The sequence below is a fragment of the Balaenoptera ricei genome, chromosome 3, assembly GCF_028023285.1.
Source record: "Balaenoptera ricei isolate mBalRic1 chromosome 3, mBalRic1.hap2, whole genome shotgun sequence".
NCBI lineage: Eukaryota > Metazoa > Chordata > Mammalia > Artiodactyla > Balaenopteridae > Balaenoptera > Balaenoptera ricei.
Window position 1 is genome coordinate 57,695,690 of NC_082641.1, and position 17,097 is coordinate 57,712,786.

The following is a 17,097-nucleotide window of genomic DNA, read 5'->3' on the forward strand; positions in this document are numbered from 1 at the left end:
GTAGGACCTTGTTGTTTATCCATTCAAACAGAAATGAAAAGAAAGCGGGAGTTGCAATGTATTTTACTTTTTAATTAGAGAAATTGACTTTCCTGTGAAGAAGCGTGATGACAGAATAAGACGATAAGACGCTATGGAGCTCTAATTTAGTCCAACACCCCCTCCCCCAAAATTAATGAAATCAAGGGATAACAAAACTTTAAATGGACTAAAATTTTGGTTGGGGTGACCTCGGAGAGTAAAACAAGTGATTAAAACCTAGACCAACTAATCAAAATATTTTATCATTTATTGATCCAAAAGCTTCATTAATGGAACGAGTTACCCTAGGGATAACAGCATAATCCTATTCTGGAGTTCATATCAACAGTAGGGTTTACAACCTCATTAAATCAGGACATCCCAATGGTGTAACCACTATTAATGGGTCATTTGTTCAATGATTAAAGTCCTACGTGATCTGAGCTCAGACCGAAGTAACCCAGATCAATTGCTATATATTTCATATTTCTCCCAGTATGAAAGGACAAGAGAAATCAGGCCTACTTTACAAAACTAACGGATGACATAATCTTAATCTTAATTAATTTACACCAGCCCTGCCCAAGAACAGGGTTTGTTAGGTGGCAGAGCCTGGTAATTGCATAAAACTTAAACCTTTATAACCAGAGATTTAACTTCTCTCCTTAACAATTTGGTTATAATCAACATTCTTTTATTAATCATCCCCATTCTACTTGCTACAGCATTCCTTATCCTAATCCAGTGAAAAGTACTGGGCTATATACAACTCTATGAAGGACCAAACATTGTTGGATGTGATGGCCTGCTCCAACCCATTGCCAATGCTGGCCAGCTATTCATTAAACAACCATTAACATCATCAATATCTATATTATTGCATCAGTCCTAGCCTCTACATTGGCCCTAACAATATGAATTCTTTTACCCACGCCATATCCATCAATCAATAGAAACCTAGGCATACTATTTATATTAGCTGTATTATAGTCTCTGGTCAGGTTGAACCTCAAATTCAAACTATGCAGTAATTGGGACCCTATGAGCAATAGTGCAAACAATTTCATATGAAGTAACACTAGCAATCATTCTATCATCAGTTATATTAATTAATGGATCATTTACCCTCTCAACGTTAATCACTACTCAAGAATACTTATGTCTAATTTTTCCATCTTGGCCACTGACCATGATATGATTTCTCTCAATCCTAGCAGAAACCAACCAAGCTCCATTCGACCTAATAGAAAGAGAATCAGAACTTGTCTCTGGCTTCAATGTTGAGTATGCAGCAGGCCCATTTGCCCTATTCTTCCTAGCAGAATATGCCAACATTATTATAATAAATATTTTTTACAACAATTCTGTTCCTATGTACCAGAACTATACTCAATTTTATTATCAAAATCATCTTCCTATCCTTTTTTCCCTATGAATACAAGCATCCTATCCACGATTCCAATAGGACCAACTTATACATCTTCTATGAAAAACTTCCTGCTACTAACACTAGCTCTTTGAATATGAAATATATCATTACTGAGCATTATATCAAGCATCCCACTGAACATAATATGTCTGACAAAACAGTTAGTTTGATGGAGTAAATTATAGAGGTTTAAATCCTCTTATTTCTAGTATTAAGGAATTGCACCTACTCCTAAGAATTCAAAAATTTCCATGCTACCATATTACACCATATTCTATAGTAAGGTCAGTTAAGTAAGCTATCAGGCCCATACCCTGAAAATGTTGGTTTATATCCTTCCCATACTAATAAATCCCCTATTTTTATTATCATTTCACTATCATTTCAGGAACTACAGTTGTTATGATAAGCTCACATGGATTAATAATCTGAATTGGCTTTGAAATAAACATATTAGCTATTATTCTAGTTTTAATTAAAAAATTCAACCCACGAGTCAAAGAAGCATCCACTAAATATTTTTTGACACAAGCCATCACATCTATACTTGTTAATCTAATATATTCTGGCCAATGAATAATTATAAGTGTTTAATCCAACAGCATCCTTTATCACAACAGCCCTTGTCATAAAACTTGGACTTTTCCCCATGCCACTTTTGAATGCCCGAAGCTCCACTAATATCTGTCCTAATTTTATTAACATTACAGAAACTTGTACCACTATCAATTTTATATTGAGTTTCATCATCCATTAATCTAAACATGTTACTAATTAGAGCTATATTTTTTTAATCAATCATAGTAGGCGGATGAAGAAGTCTTAACCAAACCCCACTACAAAAAATCAGCCTACTCATCAATTGGTTACATAGGTTGAATAACAGCTGTTACAGTTTATAACTATAATAATCCTATACTTATATCATAATAACACTCCTTACATTATTTATATATAATTCATCCACCACAGTGCTATCCCTCTCCTAATTTATTAAACACCCTTAATTGCTATAATTATTCTCACTATTATATTATCATTAGGAGGCCTCCCACCACTTTCAGGGATTTTACCTAAATGAATTACTCAAGAAATAACAAAAAATAATATTTTACCAACATTAACATCTATAGCACTACTCAATCTATATATGATTAATCTGCTCTACATCACTAACCACAACTCCGTCAATAAATAACATGAAATAAAATGACAATACGAAAACATGAAATGAATAATACTTTTACCACCACTAATCATAATATCAACAGTGTTTCTTCCCTTATCATCAATATTATCAGTACTGGATTAGGAATTTAGGTTAGCACAGACCAAGAGACTTCAAAGTCCTAAGCAAGTATTATTTACTGAATTCCTGAAAATAAGGATTGCAAGACTTTATCTTACATCAACTGGATGCAAATCACACTCTTTTATTAAACTAGATTCTTACTAGATTTGATGGGCTTTCATCCCACAGAATTTTATTTAACAGCTAAATACTCTAGTCAGTTGGTTTCAATCTACTCTCTCCATTCAGGGGAGAAATAGGGGAGAAGCCAGGCAGAATTACAGCTGCTTCTTTGAATTTGCAATTCAATATGTCATTCGCCACAGGGCTTGGCAAAAATAGGCCTCAACCTGTCTTTAGATTTACAGTCTAACGCTTGCTCAGCCATTTCACTATGTTCATAAACTGCTGATTATTCTCAACAAACCACAAAGTTATAGTCACTGAGCATCTGTTTTTTGGTGCCTGTGCCAGAATAGAAGTACTGTCTTAAGCCTTTTAATCGTGCCAAACCAGGCCTGGAGCTTTACTAGGAGATGATCAAATATACAATGTAGCTGTACCACCCATGCATTTGTAATAATTTCATAGTTATACCTAATTTCATAGTTATACATAATTTCATAGTTATACCTACTATAATTGGAGGATTCAGAAACTGACTAGTTCCACTAATGACTGGAGCACCTGATATAGCACTTCTCCCAATAAATAAGTTTTTTACTTCTTCCACCACCATTTTTAGAACAGGCTAACAGGCTGAACAGTATATCTATGTTTAGCTGGCAATCTAGCCTACATGGGAGCTTCTGTTGACCTAACCATTTTTTCCCCTACATGTAGCAGGTGTATACTCAATTCTAGGTGCTATTAGTTTTATTACCACAATTATTAGTATAAAAACTCCAGCTATATCTCATTACCAAACACCACTGTTTGTTTGATCCATCCTACTTCTGGCCATACTATTACTCTTGTCAACCCCAGTTCTAGCAGCCAGAATCACTTTATTGTTAATAACCACAATCTATTCATCTTTCTTTGATCCTGAAGGTGGAGGTGATCCAATTTTATATCAACATTTATTCTGATTTCTTTGGCCACCCAGATTTTTACATCCTTCTTTTACCTGGCTTCAGGATAATATCATATACCATCAAATATTATTTGGGAAAAAAAGAACCTTTGGGGTATATAGGAATAGTCTGAGCCATAATGTCTTCCCAGGCTTTCTCATATGAGCTCAACACATGTTCAGAGTAGGAATAGATGTTGATATGAGCATGTATTACATCAGCTACTCTAATTACTGCCATCCCCATAGGAGTAAAAGTATTTAGTTGATTAGCAACTAATGGAGGTGATAATAAAATGATCACCAGCCATATTATGAGCCTTAGGTTTTATTTTCTTATTTACAGTAGGTTTAACGGAAATTGTCCTAGCTAATTCATCCTTAGACAGTGTTTTTCATGATACATGCTATGCAGCAGGACACTTTCACTACATCTTATCAATAGAAGCAGTATTCACCATTATAAGAGGCTTTGTCCACTGATTTTCGTTATTTGTAGGCTATAGACTCAACTCAACCTGAGCAAAGCTTCATTTTACAATTAAATTTGTAAGCATTAATATAACTCTCTTTCCACAACATTTTCTTGGCCTTTCAGGACTACCACGATGTTACTCTGAATATACAGATGCATACACAACATGAAATACCGTCTCATCCATAGGTTCATTTCATTAACAGCAGTAATACCAGTAATTTTTATAATACGGCAAGCTTTCGCATCTAAACAAGAAGTATCAGTAGTGGAGTTAACAACTTCCAATCTTAAATGATTGCATGGATATTTCCCCCACCATATCATACATTTGAAGAACCTACTTACATAAATTTAAGAAAGGAAGGAATCAAAACTTCTCCAACTGGTTTCAAGCCAACTTCATAACCATTGTGTCTTTCTCAATAAGTGAGATATTAGTAAAACTTACATAACTTTGTCAAATTAAATTATGGGTTCAAACCTTTTACATCTCTATGCCATATCCATTCCAACTAAGCTTGCAAGATGCAACATTGTCTGTTATAGAAGAACTTTTACATTTTCATGATTATACACTTATAATTGCTTTCCCAGTTAGTTCTTTGGTTATTTACATCATTTCATCACTACTAACAACTAAACTAACTCACACAAGTACAATAGATGCACAAGAGGTAGAAACAGTTTGAACTATTCTAGCTGCTATTATTCTAATTTTAAGTGCTCTACCATCGTTACAAATTCTTTATATAATCGTTGAAATTAATAATCCTTTCCTAACTGAAAAAACTTTAGGTGACCAATGATAATGAAGCTGTGAATACACAAAATATGAAGTTCTAAATTTTGATTCCTATATAATTCCTACAACGGATCTAAAACCAGGAGAACTACAACTACTACAAATATATAACGGAGCAGTCTCACCTACAGAAATAACAGTCCAAATACTAATTTCACCCGAAAACATCATACACTCATGAGCTATTTCATCCGTAGGCCTCAAGACAGATGCTATTGCAGGGCACCTTAAACAACCCTAATTCTACATGACCAGGCTCATACTGTGGACAACATTCAGAAATTTGGGGGTTATGTCATAACCTCATGCCTATTGACCTCGAATTAATCCCACTAAAATATTTCAAAAATGATCGACATCAAATTATAAAATCATTAAGAAGCGAAATAGCATAAACCTTTTAAGTTAAAGACTGAGAATTTTAACCTTCCCTTAAGGATATTCCACAACTAGATACATTAACATGATTCATCACTATTATAATTATAGTACTATTTATTATATTTCAGTTAACTTTCAAAACATTCTTATTTTTCAACTCAGAATTGAAAACAAAACATCAAAACATTACACCCCTTGAGAAACAAAATGAACAAAGATTTATTCACCTCTTTCACTACCCAAACAATAACAGGATTACCTATTGTTATTCCAATAGTTTCCCAAGTGTTTTATTTCCCATACCTCACCAACTAATTAATAACCGCATAATTTCTATCCAACAATGACGAATTCAACTTACATCAAAACAAATAATGGCCATCTGAAGCAGCACAACTTTCGCCATTGAGGCAGCTCTGCCACTGGGAAAAAAGCGCCGGGACCCTTCCAAATGAGGGTTCTTGTAAGCGCAGGGCTCCTCTAAGTGGGCAGGGCCTGGGATTCACTACATGATAAGCATGAGTTTGGTGGGTCACTCTGCATTATCATGCAAGTAAAAGTGATCCCTAATACATCACTTATCAATATTTTATTTATTGGCTCAAAAAATCTACTAAGCCTTCTACCACATTCATTTACACCTGCTACACAGCTCTCAATAAATCTAGGAATCGCCATTCCCTTATGAGCAGGAACAGTAATTACTGGCTTCCGCCACAAAACAGAAGCATCTTTATAGCCCATTTCCTGCCCCAAAGGACAACCATCCCACTCTGTCCTGTATTAGTAACTATCTAAACCATTAGGCTGTTTATTCAACCAACAGCCTTAGCTGTGTACCTAACAGCCAGCACTACTGCTGGCCACCTATTAATTCATTTAATTGGAGGAGCAAGACGTAATGAGTGTTAGCCCTACTACGGCTTTTATCACACTTATTATTTTGATCTTGTTTACTTTTCTTGAATTCTCAATAGCTTTGATTCAAGTTTATGTATTTAACTACTAGGAAGCCTTTACTTGCATGATAATACTTAATGACCCACCAAACTCATGCATATCGTATAGTAAACTCCAGTCCCTGCAATTTCCAGGAGCCCCGCACTTAAAGGAACCCTCAGTTGGAAGAGTCCTGGAGCTTTTTCCCCAGTACAGAGCTGCCTTGATGGCAAAAGTTGAGTTGTTTCCTGCCACGACCCCCTTTCAAAGGACTTGACCCCATTCCCAGAGCCCCCTTTTCCTGAGGGACCCGTCAAGTCACCTCTTTCCCTCAGGACTTTGTCCTCCCTGGGCAAGGTTTCCCTCACTCTTTCTTACTCACCTCTAGCTGCCTCTTCAGTTCGTCTTCCCACTTCTCCTGGCTGGTCCTGAAATCTGTCTTCATCAACATGGAGACCTCGGGACTGTTTCTCTTTTGTTCTTTGTCATGAAAACAGCTGTGTGATCTTAGGGAAGCATTGCTTTCTCTGGGTCCCAGTTTCCTTGTGTGTAGGAAGAAAGGGCAGGTCAGATAGGACCAAGCTGTGTTCCAAAGGAGTCCAGCCCAAGATCTATTTTACACATTGGGCCTTCCTGGTAGTCCATACTCAAGATTGAGCTTGAGTAAAGGGTTTGGGGCTGAAAAAAGACTTTCCACTCCTGAGCTCCAGGGCCCCTCCTGCCCCTCCGCCCTGTGAGGCGGCAGCAGAGTTGGGATTAGGAGTCCTCCGGAGCCTCTGCTCCTTCCTGTTCATGGTCTGCATGACTGGTGCCCTCTGTTTCTTTCCTGATACGGGTTCAAATTGTCAGCAGACAGGACTGAGGCCCCAGCCTGGATCTACCTGGCCCACCTTTCAAAGTCTCTGGACCAGTGAGGGTTTCTCTGCTGGGTGGGCTCCTGCCACCCCTCCCACGCCAGCAAGCGTTCTTCTCTTCCACGGCCTCAGGGTAGAGGCCGACAAGGAAAGTGATCATCTCCCCCCACTTTACAGAGGAGGAAAGTAAGGCACAGAAAGATTAAACCAATTCCCCGGCTCCTGCTCAGAGCCAGGATGAGACCTGGGTCTCCTGGGGCCCATCCATGTTCCTTTTATTAGCTCCAAAGAGAAACAAATTTTACAAGTTTGGTTGATGTTCCCCAGCTGGTATCCCACCTAAGGGTTTTCACATGGGAAAAGACAATGGCTCCTAAATTGAAAAGGCCAGAAAGATCTAAGCAGGTTAAGAGACAGCTGAGGCAAACAGGGTCCACTGGATAAGTAGCTACCAGCGGGGGTGGAGAGAGAACGTCTGAAATGAAATTTATCTGTTTGCATAAAAGACACAGAAATGGCTCCTTCTGCAGGCCAGGGCCAAGAAGAGAGGTGCTTTCCACCCCATCACCTTCAGTGTGTGCTACTCCCGGATGAGCATGCGTTTCAGCGTCCCTGAGCCCACCTCCCCCTAAACTCAAACACCCGAGAGCAGCCTCCACGAGTCCCAGAGACATCCTCATGGAAGGGCACCTGGAGATGCCGTGAGGCCTCCGCTGCCTCATTTTTAAGTCCCTCCCAGGAAAGGGAGTCCACGGCCTCCCTCAGTGACGCCTTCCGTGGCCCTTGTTTGACCTGCCAAGTCCGCTAAGGTCCGTGCAGGAGAGAGACGGCAGGCGGCTTTCTGTCAGGCTAGCTCTCCCTTTCCTCCGTTCATTCTTACACATCCTCCTCCCACAAAGGAGGAGAAAGACATACAAGACACATTGGTCTGGTCTTCAAGAACTCAAGTCAGGTGCAGGGGAGTGGGGTGGACAGGATTCTATACTACAGTGTGGCATCTGTCATTTCATTTTATATGGTTGTGTTATATGTCTTATGTAAACCAGCTTAAATCTTTGTTGAACTATATAGTGTGAGTAAATCAGTTAAACTCTGTGTGTGTATGTGTGTGTGTGTGTGTGTGTGTGTGTGTGTGTGTGTGTGTGGTGGACGGGAGGCTGGTTCCGTAGCGCCTCTCTTCCAAGTGTCATCACTGGTCTCTCATCTCATCTCATCACTGGTCTTTCTGCTGCCAGCTGCCCCCTCCACTTTCAATCTGCCTTACAAGCTATCACCTGCTAATGCACTGTTTCTAAACTTTCAATCGTTCTCCTTTGCCTATACAATTGAGTAAAAAAATCACGTCTGGCAGGGAAGGATTTCCAAAGTATCATCCCTCTGACTTTTTCCAAGCAAATTTCTCTCACATTTCCCCTGACCTCGTGCAATACTTTAGCCTAAACCAATCTGGTCATTGACTCCAAAGTGCTCTTCAAACCCTTGACCTTTGTCCATCACCATCTCTTGCTTCACCTATGATGCCTGCCTCTCTCTCTCTCCCTCTCCCTCTCTCTCTCTCTCTCTCTCTCCCCCCCACTCCATTGCCGACATTCAAAACCCTACCCACCCAAGGAGATGCCTACTTTACAACAAATGCTGCCCTCTTCTCCCTTTCAAAACTGTCCCCAGACAGTGATGACAACGAGAAACAGAAATTACCCCCTTGACAAAGCTAGCGGACACGTATAACTCAAAATCACAAAACATAATAAAGAGCTATCAGTGCAATTACAGCCAAACAGAGAATGAGAATATCCTGGAGAGTCCTGCCGCTGAAGTGAGGGAAGGCTAGCTCCTCCCCCATCACCTCATTAGCAGGTGAAAGCAAATATCTCAAGTGGGAAGGGTGCCTTTGGGATTGTAAGTGCAACTCCCAAATAAAATTGATCATACGTGGTTCTCCAAAAGCAGGTGACGACCATTCGGAGGACAAAACTAAAGAGCTATTTAGCAATGAGAACAAGCAAGTGCCTTGGCAGCAGGAGTTTCTCTGACCTGATTTGTCTCCAAGAATATGCGGGGAAGAAGGGTCAACTGTGGAATCACATGTACAAGCCGTATTTGCACAGAAGGCTCCGTCTGAGCTCTATAGTTGCAATCTTGGTTGGTTTGGGGGGAGTAAAGTATAAAAGAATGAACTCACACCCCTCACATCACGTCATAGGAGAATACTTGTTACAGTCTGGAGTGCAGGCCTGTCCTCTCTCCATACAAAACTCCTAAAAACACCTTGCCCATGAAACTCTCACCTTATCCAAATGAGAGTAATGATTTAAAATGTCTATGTTGGGAGTTCGCTGGTGGCACAGTGATTAAGAATCCACCTGCCAATGCAAGGGACACAGGTTCAAGTCCTGGTCCGGGAAGATCCCACATGCCGTGGAGCAACTAAGCCTGCGTGCCACAAGTACTGAGCCTGCGCTCTACAGCCCTCGAGCCACAACTATTGAGCCCACGTGTCACAACTACTGAAGCCCATGCGCCTAGAGCCTGTGCCCCACAACAAGAGAAGCCACCACAATCAGAGCTCGTGCACTGCAAGGTAGAGTAGCCCCTGCTCACCGCAAGTAGAGAAAGCCTGCGTGCAGCAATGAAGACCCAACGCAGTCAAAAATAAATAAATTAATTTAAAAAAATAAAAATAGATAAAATGTCTCTGTAGTGATAGTTAAACAAAAAGGAGAGAGAACAAAATATTGAGAAGCATGACAGGAAAAACAAATAGCAGGTGAAGTATAGTCACCTGAAATAGGTTTCCATGAAACACATTTGAGAAACATGAAAAATGAGACCAAATATAAAATTATGAATTTAGAAATTTGATGAAGCTATGACCTCCATAAAACAAGAGCATAATGAAGACAAGCAGGAGCTCATGGTAAGGCTAAGAAAGCAGGAAATGAAAGATGAACTGTCGCAGCTAAGGAGAGCAGTGGAGGAACGCGGAAGCCCGGCAACGAGGGACCAGTAAGAAGGAATTATTATTTATGTCACAAGCCATTCATGTAAATTCATATCTAGACTCAGCCTCATGAATTCCCAGGATTCTTGATCTGTTCTGCTTGGGTCCAGGACTGGCTGGCCTGTCTTCTGTTTTCCATCCTCAGAGGCTTTTTATCCAGTTTCCTTAGAACCACCAGATCTGGTTGGCTGACTGCTGGCCTAACTCCTCCTCCATTGTCAGCTTTGACACAGGGGATCTCCTGCTTCTGTTTCATTTCCATCTCATCTCGTCTCATTCTTCATTCAGCAAATATTCGTTGAGCACCTACCATGGTTCTACCCTGGGAATATGGTGGGAAGCAATTCAGACACATCCCTGCTCTCATGGTGCTTATAGTCTAATAAGGCACACATATCTTTAAAACAAAACAAATACATGTAGAATTGAGTTGTGAAGGGGGCACTGGTAAAGTAAAACTTTTTTTTTTTTTTTTAAAGAGAAAAGCTGCTATTTAAGTGACCGGTGCCACTCAGTTTAAGAGGAGGAAGCACACCACATAGGACAGATATTCTTCGTTCTGGAAGAATCTGCCAAGGAGCCTCTCTCAGGTATGAACTGGAAGGCCAGAAGGCCCCCTCTGCTGGGAGAAGGTGTCCCAGGAACTTGGCTGTGTTGTAAAGTCCGCTCCACCTGATTTTTGGAGCGCAGAGCTCTGAGCGCTCCAGGAAGAGGGTGAACAAAGGACAAGTAGGCCAAGGAGACATCTTCGCCACCACCAAAGAGAGCCCTGCCTAGGGTCACCGTGAAGTCATTTTTAAAACTATGTACCCCCTTGCTCATTTAAAGTTGGCATGTAAAATTTTCATCATAAATTTAAATAGACAGGATTTCTACTTATGTCATGTTGTAAATTATTGACATTTAAACATAGAAATATACCTCATTTTTAAAGATGCCTAAGAGGATACACATATCAATGGTTTGACACTCACTGATAAATGTCTGTGATTTATTTTAAAATTCTGCAGTTAAGTGTGATACTGTGTGTGCGCTACTCAGGTTAAACTCCAACAGGTCAGCTAGGATACCAGAAAGCTAGGATCAGAAAGGCCACAGGCCAGGACGCTTCCACAAGTGTATCTGCATCCTCATCTCAATCCACACCTGGACTCAGCTAATTAGCATAAAGGTCCGAAGTGTGGTTTTATTGGTGAAAGCAGTGGCCTGTTAACCGGCACAATGAATGTTGATGATGGGCTTTTTCTTTGGGGAGTTAGAGGTATGCAGGACTGTGGGTGGCTATGGTTTTAGAGGTACCCCTTACCCTAGAGTGGACCCAGGCAAGGTCGATGTGCCCAGAGGGAAGGCACCAGAGGCTTATCCCCTGACAAGTCAGCCAGCGGCTGATGGACGAGGATGGCCGATGGCCTGATGCTTATTGAGCACAGAAAATCCTGGCTCTGGGGTGCCACCTCCAGAGGTCAGTGTCGTCACGCTCATGGGTGGGCAGCTGCATAAGCTGCTTTGTGCCCGATTGTTAACAGTGTTTAATAAGCGTCTGTATGTCTCATAGAAGTCGATCCGAGATGTTTGAGACCTTTGCTTTCACCTGTTAGTGGGATTGTGAGGGAGTAGCTAGCCTTCGGGTACCTCAGACATCTTTGGTAGCTAAACCTGAGAGGCGTATATGATTAAGTTGGTTTAGCTTATTAGTTCACGACATGATCATAATCGCTTAGTAAAAATTATCCAGCTTTTCTTTTCTTAAATTTAATTTTAATTTTTTTTTTTTGGCCCTGTTGGGTCTGCATTGCTGCGTGTGGGCTTTCTCTAGTTGCGGCGAGCGGGGGCTACTCTTTGTTGCGGTGCACAGGCTTCTCATTGCGGTGGCTTCTCTTGTTGCAGAGCATGGGCTCTAGGCACACGGGCTTCAGTAGTTGCAGCACGTGGGCTCAGTAGTTGTGGCGCACGGGCTTAATTGCTCCATGGCATGTGGGATCTTCCCGGACCAGGGGTTGAACCCATGTCCCCTGCCTTGGCAGGCGGATTCTTTAACCACTGCACCACCAGGGAAGTCCCAGTTTTTCTTTAACGGTAATACATTTTACATGCTTTCTGTTATTGTAAACTTTTATTTCCATATACTTCCTCCCCACAGAATTTTATCCTAATGTAATATTTTTATACAAGAGCATTTCTTATTAATCACCGTACTATATTTCTTTGAAATAAATATTTTGCTTTGCAAAAATATACACCATATGTATATATTTTTCCACATCACAAAATATTCTCATTTCAAACATTTTTTCAACCATTTAAAGTGTAAAAATCATTCTTAGTGCTGTAGGCACTTGAAAAACAGCAAACGCAGAAAGAGGCTTTCTCTGAACTCCCCTGGTCTACCTGAAGACTGATCTTCCAAACGAAACTCAATTGTCATAAATCTCCTTTCCAGGAGTTTCATCAGTCAGGGAAGATGGACTCTTACCATAGAAGAGAAGTTCCAGAAGTCAACACCACAACCCAACAAACTTTGTCACAAACTATCACACCTCCCATCTATTCCTCTAAGGGCCCATTCACCCCCCCCCCAAAAAACCATTTACTCTCCCCAAAGAAGCCACCGTTCCCCCTCCCTTTTCCCTGCTAAGATGGCATTTAAGCCTGAATTCTAGGCCACCTTGGGGACTTACTCATTTTCCCCTGGGTATCTCCCATGTATCCATGAGGTATCCATGATAGTAAACTTCTGTTTGTTTTTCTCTTGTTAATATTCTTTTATTACAGGGTTTCAGCCAAGAATTCAGGAGAGTAGAGTGAAAATTATCTTTCCTCTCTTACATCTCGCTGTTGGATGGAGGTGCTTCTGACTTAGGCCTCGACAGGAAATATCTAGAGCCCTCAAGGAAGAACTCATCCAAGTGAGGGGAGCCTAGAATGGTGACGTGGGTCCAGGGTCAGGGCAAAGTCACTGTGAAGGGAGAACTGGCATTGGCACAGCAGGAGCCTAGGGCTTGAAGCCCCTGACTCGACCTAGAAGCCATCCTGCTTTAGGAACCAAGCACTTGAGAACAAATTCAAGAGCTATAACCCCGGGACCCCATGCCAGGGGCATCATAGGTGGAGCCTGTTTGGCCAAGGGTTTACCCATGGTTGTCTTCTCTTGAAGAACCGTGCTAGCCAGGCCGGGATTTGGACCATCAGAGGCGTCACTGGAGGGGAGGAAAAGTCTCCCTGGGTCTTGGGCCACCTGCTGAAACCGTCGTCGGAAAGTGAGTCTAGGAGCAAAATGCGGTTGGGTTGCCAGGCACTGCCGAGGGCCCTTGGGTGTGGGGACACCGATAGCAATCGAGTCCAGAGCTGTTCTTTCACCAGCAGCACTCATCTGCAGAGGTGCAGGCTCTGAGCAAAGCACACAAGTGAGCAAAGGCCGTGCTGGCAGACGGTGTATGAAAAGATGCAGGCCTGGAAATGTAGGGCATCAGAAAGAGCGCCACTGACCTCACAGGCCTTGGAATCTAACTACACAAGAAAGACATGAAGAAAGGAGAGGAGTCCGCTGGAGCAGGCGCAAGGTCCGGGTGGGCGTGCAGGACGGTAGTAGCAGGAATGGTCCAGTGTGAGCTGGCGGGAGGCATCCCCTGAGGTGGATGGACACAAAGATCTGGAGAGGAGAAGGCCAGGTGTCATCCATGCGAGGGTAAAAGCATCCAGGATTAAGGCAGGATTTGAAATGGAAGAGAACTGAGTGCCAGGTACCAAGACCCTAGCTAGACGACAGGAGATTTGGGAGATCAGTGATGGCAGGGACAGGAAGGACGGAAGGGGACACAGTGGTTCAAACAGCAAAGGGTGGGGGAGAAGTGGTTTCAAAGGGATAATAAATAACTACGCTTGTGATTAGTGCCCTGAATGAAAAATACCAGGTACTATGAAAACAACAGACAGTGTGGGGAACCAGGGCTGCTTCAGATGAGGAGGTCTCTCTGGGGAAATGACCTTTAATTGGAGACTTAAAGAATGAATGGGAGTTTGTTAGCTTGCCCTTGAATGACTCTGAACTGACATTGAAAAACAGCCATTTTACCTCCCGTGCACAGCGAGGAAGGGTGCTGTGGCAGGTCTTCAGACTCATCCGTGAGACGGGAGAAGCTTGATGCGTCAAGCCCAGCTCAACCACTTCCTGGCAAGGCAGGAGCTGCTCACCTCTTTGTGAGTCTGTAAAATGGGGCACGGCAATACCTACCTCATCGGATTATCATGAAAGGCAAGTGAGTAAGACACGGCCATCACTGAAAACACAGAGCAGGTTTTATGGAGGGGTTCGCTGTTATCACTATTCAGGAGGAAATATTTCTCCCCGAATTGCATCCAAGCACAAATTACAGTAGGTCTTTCTGTATTCATTTAATCCTTTCAATAACCCTGTGAGGTAGGTTAACAAGAAAAAACCCCAAAGAGCAGTTTTCTTTTCCTTCTTTTGGAATCAACACTGCCTCAAGCCCTAGCTTTACCTGCATTCTGCGGCTGTGACTGACCAGGGACCGGGGCACTCAGGAGGTGGCTTCCTGCCGAACCACCTTTAATTTTTTAGATGCCCGGCTCCCAGGTGTCCAAATTCTTATTGCTTCACTTTCTGGGCCAGCAGTGGCTGCAGGAGAAGCCAGGGCTCAGGTGTGTGACTGTGAGGAGATGACCAGTGCCACCCAGGGAGGCTGCACCCTGCCTGCTGGACCCTCAGTGGTCAGATGGCCCACTCCCAGGGGTCTGGGTTGGGCCATTTGGAGAGCCATCTCTAAGTGTCTCAGACAAGTTTCCAGATCTCATCCTAAAATGGGTAAATGAGTTGAATGCATAACATCGAAAGGCTCCCAGCCCGCCCTGCACATTAGCAACGAGCTGTTTGAACGAGGCAGGAAATACACTTAACCTTTTCTTTCACTCTTCTTTTTCTCATTTATTTTCATATTTATTCCATCTGGCTATATTTTCGAAACACTGTAAACTGATTTGAATCCTTTTTGGAATCATAAGTGGCAGCCAGGAAGTGGAGGGCAGAACCAAGGGCGCAGTGATGGGGCTGAGACACGCAGATGGACCTGGGAGAGGTTAGGCAGTTAGAACCCCAAACTCCGGCCACTGGCTGGCTGGGGGAGCACCTGGCAGGGTCCCCATACCCCTCCAGGGACACCAGCAGCAAAGACGCCTTCCAGAAGCTTGGGTGGCTGCAGACAGTCGTGGAGCAGAGGCAGAACGACAGGGCAGATAACACAGGGTGACCACCTGGACGGCTAGTTTTTGAGATCACGTGACACACACCGGTGAGATGCTGAGAAATAACTAGGAGACGTGCTTCAGGAAGAAGTGAGCTGAGCTGGCAGTGACTCAAACCATTGCAAACTGAGCATTCGAAGTCAACACAAGTCACTTTGCTCTCACTGGGCATGCTGACCTCCCTCCTCTTCTATCTCTATACCTTCTCTGTGGATTCATCATCAGATCAACCTTCCTGAAGGTTATGGGGGAGGAGCCGCAGATGGGAGACAAGGTGACTAGCCGGAATACGTCCACTGATGGCCCTCCACGTGCCAGAAACTTACTCCTCCAGGCATCCTTTGCGGTAGGTCGGTTTATTTCCTTATTACAGACGAGGACACTGAGGCACAGAAAAGTTGTTTACTTGCCTGAGGTCACATAGCTAGTAAATGGCAAAGCCAAGATCTAAACTGAGGTCCGACTCATCCCCTTGTTATAAATGCCGGGAGGAATGACTCATTCTTTGGGACCCAGTGAACTGCAGGTGTTTGATGGAGCCAACAGTAGATGCCAGGAGACAGAAGACCACTACATTTCCACAGACTTCTTACTGTCAACACACTGGTCTCCTCTAGTCTGCTGCCCAGATGCTGCCACCTCTGTTGAAGGGGTCTCCCTCCCTCAACAGTGTGGAGGCCTCTGCTGATAAGACCAAGTGGCAAATCCTCACTTTCATTCTGTCTCAGACAACTCCTTGTGCTCCACACCCTTGGCTCTGACTAGCCACACTCAAGCTGAGCTGTTATCAGCCACACAAAATCAATAGCACCAATCCAGGCAATAAAATGACTGCAAAAAATTCATCTTTGCACTTGAGGTCAGCTAAGGGGCCAAATTGAAACTCTCAACTCAAGCTTGCTAAATCAGTCAATCCCACCCCAGACATAGCTCTCAGGCCCCAGGTCTACATCTAACATCAGGGTGGGGCAGAAGAAAATGCCCCAAGAACCTCGGCCTCGCCTGACTGCAGCACTCTCTGCAGGGTTAGGCAGCTGGAGGGGGCCCAGCTCGGTTCAAAGGCGTCACTGGGAGTCCTGGGAATATTAGCTGAAACATGGATCCAAGACCAAGCACTCGAGAGCAAGTTCCTGTACACCAACCCCAGGGGAGGCTCAAGAAATGTCAGGAATTGGAAGAGAGGAATGCATGCCTCTGGGTGCCAAGGTTAATTGGGGGCAGAACCAGAGAACAACCAAGAGAGAAATGAGAAACCAGAAGCTGGCAGACTCATCTGATGAATTGTCTTTCTGTAATCTTGTGAATCCTGAAAAATGGCCATACTGAATTCTAGAACCCTGAGCAAATCACTTGTCCTGAGCTGCTTCTCCAGGTTGGCAGTGCCCTGGGGATTGTCAGGCATCAGTCTGCCCCTTGCTTTATGCCTGCTTGGAGCCCTCAGTAGCCACATATGCATGTGTAAACTCTTCCAGAGGATGGGCACAGCCATCTTGATTTTGTAATAAACATCACTGGCAGACCACAGGAAATTGTTCCTTCCAGAATTCCTGAACTCCAGGCCTATATA

The 17,097-nt window shown here is 43.0% G+C and overlaps 2 pseudogenes; both read left to right on the forward strand.

Moving 5' to 3' along the window:
* The first annotated feature begins 4,788 nt into the window (after positions 1 to 4,788).
* LOC132363340 (cytochrome c oxidase subunit 2-like) lies at positions 4,789 to 5,491 on the forward strand (annotated as a pseudogene).
* Positions 5,492 to 5,684: 193 nt separating this feature from the next.
* Positions 5,685 to 6,515, forward strand: LOC132362304 (ATP synthase subunit a-like; annotated as a pseudogene).
* The last annotated feature ends 10,582 nt before the right edge of the window (positions 6,516 to 17,097 follow it).